This window comes from Manacus vitellinus, unplaced genomic scaffold, assembly GCF_001715985.3.
Source record: "Manacus vitellinus isolate BGI_N305 unplaced genomic scaffold, ASM171598v3 scaffold_2_pilon, whole genome shotgun sequence".
NCBI classification, from domain to species: domain Eukaryota; kingdom Metazoa; phylum Chordata; class Aves; order Passeriformes; family Pipridae; genus Manacus; species Manacus vitellinus.
The window spans coordinates 50,049,110-50,053,852 of NW_021940208.1; the positions used below are offsets into that span (position 1 = coordinate 50,049,110).

The following is a 4,743-nucleotide window of genomic DNA, read 5'->3' on the forward strand; positions in this document are numbered from 1 at the left end:
TGTGCCCTTAAAAGATTTTCCACATATGTATTCCTATGAATGTGCTTGCATCTTTTCAAAATCAGGGACCTAGGCAATTTTCTCAGGTCAAAACATATCATGCACCTAATTTAAAACCTAAAATTGAGCTGCAGTTCCCACCTTGATCTTGCAATAGCTTTGGTGCAGACCCAATCAAAGAACTAGTGAAATTATTAGGAGTCTTTCTTCTTTCTTTGATAGGGCTTGGATTAAACTGCTGATGTTTACAAGTACCTATTATTCTGCAGTGTTCCCATAAACCTGTGTTTCAAATCAACCAAAAATCACACTGCCACATCAGAAACTTGATAAAAATTCTTTAGATACACATCTTCTTTTGGATATATATTGCTTATGTCTGACCAGATCCATTTCTATTAATACTAACAAAATTTAAAGGGAAAAGAAAATGAGTAGAGGGAAAAATATTTGTTAAAAAATGATCAGTCAAGGGATGCTGAACTTGCCCAGGTGTTGAGAAAGTCCTTCTTTATATATGGCTACAGTCTGATAAGAAGATATTTTGAATCTTGGAGATATAAAAAAATGAATATAAGAAAAGAATTTGGGGTGTTCCTCTTAAGAAATTTTTTTTCATCTCTGATCCTAGCATACTAACTTTATGATGACTACACCAACAATATTATACTTATATTTTTACTGGTAAAAATATTAATATTTTATATTCTTCCTTTTTTTCTTTACTCCGTGTCTTGTATGACCTTCCTATGATCCAGGAGTCTTTCTGAGGTAAGTAGGAAGCCAAATTTCAAAGTTGAGTGAAGATGAGGAAGAGATTAATTGCTTAAGTTATTGCTTGTATAAAACTTACTGTATTCAAAACCTCACAGTTTTAATTTTACCATAAAAGTAGACTTCTAGCAAATTCGATCTTCTGTTTTAGAGTATGACATATGTATTTGAAATCCACATCTCAGTTGTCTCAGCTACCTGAAAGCCTGTGTCACAGTGTTAAGGGAACTAGGTACATGATTCAATGATATTGAAGCTCAATTTTTTTTTTCTAGATTGTCTTAAATCTCACCTGAACATGTTTTTTAGGGTAAATGAGACAAGTATTTTATTTGATAACAGGTACAACACAACACCATCGGTTACATACTCTACATAGATCCAACACCTAAGAAAGAATGTTGTTTAAAAAATACTGTATGAACTGTATATACTGTATAAACTGGATATAAAATCAGGATTTCCCACTATCCACTTGTACAGTGAACACTGGTTGAAAGTTGTGACATAGTTGCAATAGAAGCTGTGAAAAGATGTGAGGGTAAAGGAATGTGAAGCTAATCAGGACAGGGTATTAACTGTGTAAAAATGAAGACTCTTTTCTACTCCACAGTCCTTCTTTATGACCTAGAAGAGATTTGATCCTTACCAAGTCTGAAATATGTAGCCGTTAAGGGAGGCAGGATACCTGTCTCAGCATGTTTATCTGCATGTCTCTATACATGCTGTACACATTCCCTGTGTATTATTTGAATAGAAATGACTCTCAGTGAATAAAAAGACTGCTATTTTGAAGTAAAGAACCCTGGAAAGCCTTGAATCCTACATGTCCTACATGCAGCTTTCAGTTAAGTGAAATATATTAGGAAAGAATTGAAACTAAAAATCTCTTAACCCTTTTTCCGTAAAAGAAAAAAGAAAATCCAAAACAAAAAGCCCAAACTTGTATTATAGAGATTTATCAGGAAATTGAGTTTTCAGATAAGAATAAAAAGACTGTTGACAGTCAAATGTCAAAATGCAGAAAATTTTGACAGTCAAATGTCAAAGCTCTTTGATGTTCTAAGCTGTTTAATGTTCCCAGGAACTAAAAGTGAATTACCAAAATATCTTTTGCACACTGATACATCCAAATGTAAGCAGAACAGAAGGAGACCTGCAAATTCTCAATCCAACGATTGAGAGTGGTGGTCCAATAACAAATGCGGTTTCTGAGAGAGAATTCTGTACCTTTTACAATGCATCATTTAATTAAGGAATGTCCCAAGCATTGCCTCCATAGCCACATTAAAGCAGAGCAAACAAGTCACAGACTAAATAAATAAATAAATAAATTAGGTTTTCAAAATCATATTGCTTCGTGTCTTAATTTGTCTCAATTTTTTTTCATGCTCTACCACTCTTTTTAATGGAAAAAATTACCTGCCTTTGGTTCTGAGACCCAACCATGACATAAGTTGAAAGTCCAGAAGACTGTAGATTAAGTGAATTAAGACTTTAAAATGCTGACAAATACTATAACTTCATACGAACTGGGAATTCTGACTTTAGTTCAGACAAAGACAATAAATACCACGTTAATTAAACTATTGTGTGGTCTTCTTCTTGCTGAAGGCACTTTGCTGGATTCTTTGGGGCAGTCTTTTCCCAGTAATGTAAAAAATAATTTCAGAATCTATTTCTTTCATCTTATTGTTCTCAATTCTCCAGAAATTAATTTTTGCTCTTGCTCAAAGTATTTTTTTTTAATACTAGCATTAGACAAGGTTGTATTTTATCTTCTCTTTCATTTGTTCTGCCTCCTGAACACATCTTTTTTTCAGAGACTCACGGACAGCATGATCAGTTATAATAAGAATTCTTTAGTCTTCTTTTTTGCCTTTTTTTAATAGGTGAACATTTCACTTAAATTATTAGCATATTAATCAACTTTCAATAAATCTGAGACATAGAAGAAACCTACAGCAGGGCAGGCGTGCTGCTCAGTATGTTTTGGCTATGGAAAGGTGGCAGAGAGTCCCTGGATATTTTTCAGTCAAAAATATTTTTGCACAAGAAGGTTCCCAAACGACGACTGGTAAAAGATGAGATAGGTCCTCTTGTATCCTACAAGCAGCAAGGGAAAGAAAACAAAAAGGAAAAGACACTTCTAAGGTGTACCTCCCTGGAAACCACAGCCACCTTACATAGGTAAGCGCTCACCTGGAATTTATGTACAATGATTCTCAAAATTGTGGAGCTGCAGATGTCTCTTCTCAGCTCGCTTAGATCTGTTTCTGGATAGATTTGCACGTGAAGATGAGCAGTACTTTTAGGGACACAACCAACCATCAAAACCTTTTTAATAATTTCTTCTTGTAATAATTGCTGCAGGAATTCACATATCTATGGAATGTAAATCTCAGTCAGTTTATTCAAAAGACAATTTCTAAATCTAACCACTGTTTTTTATTTTTATACGAAGAATTTCCAAATGCATGTTTCAAGTTGTACTTCCAGTAACTCTATTTCAAAATTGCTCATGAAAAGAACTTGGACAAACCATGTACAAACCTTGTGTTAGGAAGCTGACCAGCAGTTTGTTTCAGCACCAAAGACAGAGAAGAAAACTGTACATTAAACTACACATCCACAAATCCAGTAATTGGACAGCTGCAACTTGAAATGCTTAGAACCAGCTGTATTTTACAGAAACTTGAAACAACCCCACATACTAAGACACTGTAGCAACATATTGTCTTTCTGTAGTTCTTTGCAGGCTGATTTATGGTCAGGAAATTTTGCTTCCTCTAGAGATCAGAGTACATCCTTTCTGAGGGTTTGCTGTTCAAAAAAAATGTGGGAGGGAAGAGAAAGCAATCAGGTGCTTTGGCACCCTGCCAGAGTTTCTGCTGCCTCCCCACTTGGGGGGGCTACCTGTCTTTCCTCCGAGTCTGGAAGATGTTATCTTTAAAAGATGAGATACCAAAGGCCTATTGACCAGAAAGACATTTTCCAGGGCACACTTCTTACCTCTTAACAGGTCAGAATTAATTTTAGATTTTCTGTATGAATTAATCTGCAAGTGAGACATTTCCTAGATAGCTGAAAAAACAGTCCATCCACGGGGATGGAATTAATTGAAAGAAACACTCAGACAGTGTACTTAATCCAAGTAAGTAATCTCTATAAATTCTTTAGTGAGAAAAAAATTATAGTAGTGTATTCCACATCCAATACTCTACTCTTGAGATCTTAAAATATATAAGGGTAACCAATAGGAAACCGCACAGAAATAATCCTTTGGATAAAATGCAGAACTTTCTGCTGCATAGATTTTGCTTTTTTTTTTCTCTTGTTGAACTAAGTGAATTAAAAATTACATTGAAGATGCTCTAGATGTGATTATGGCTCACCTTTCAGACATTGTTTATACAACTGCCATTACATACATTAATTTGAAGAAACTAATTTGCAATTTCTTACTTTCAGGATGACTTGCAGATTCAATTATTATTACTGTACGATACTTTCCATGAATCCATAGGAGAAAGAGTTATGTCACAGGAGATAGCAGGACTTGTTGATAGAGTTTTAAACTAGCTTGGAAGGCGCAAAGAGACAAACCCAGGCTCATCAGTGATGAGCAATGGGGTGGTGTGCCAGAGCTTGAACAAACAAGCACTAATGGGCTTCCTCAATCTACCTCACAAGGTATTTGCTACAGTACCACCACCAAAATGTTTCGACAACAATGTGCACAGCATGAGGAACAAACAAGAGGAGACTTTGTCCCAGTCCCAGAGATTTGATATTACTGGTATAAGCGAAACCTGGTGGGATGAGACCTGTGACTGGAGAACCCTACTGGGTGGTTACAGGCTCTTCAGGAGGGATAAGCAGGGCAGAAGAGGTGGAGATGTTGCACTGTGTGCAATAGAGGGATTAGAATGTATGGAGCTCACAATTGGCAATGGCACAATTGAGAAC

The 4,743-nt window shown here is 35.7% G+C and overlaps 1 long non-coding RNA gene across 1 annotated transcript; it reads right to left on the reverse strand.

The window, feature by feature from the left end:
• Positions 1-2,558: 2,558 nt before the first annotated feature.
• On the reverse strand, positions 2,559-4,481 carry LOC108639401. The gene is made up of 3 exons (XR_001920432.2): positions 4,240-4,481; positions 2,977-3,159; positions 2,559-2,880 (listed from the first exon to the last, which is right to left on the reverse strand). It is a non-coding gene; the product is annotated as an uncharacterized LOC108639401 (long non-coding RNA).
• Between the last annotated feature and the right edge of the window lie 262 nt (positions 4,482-4,743).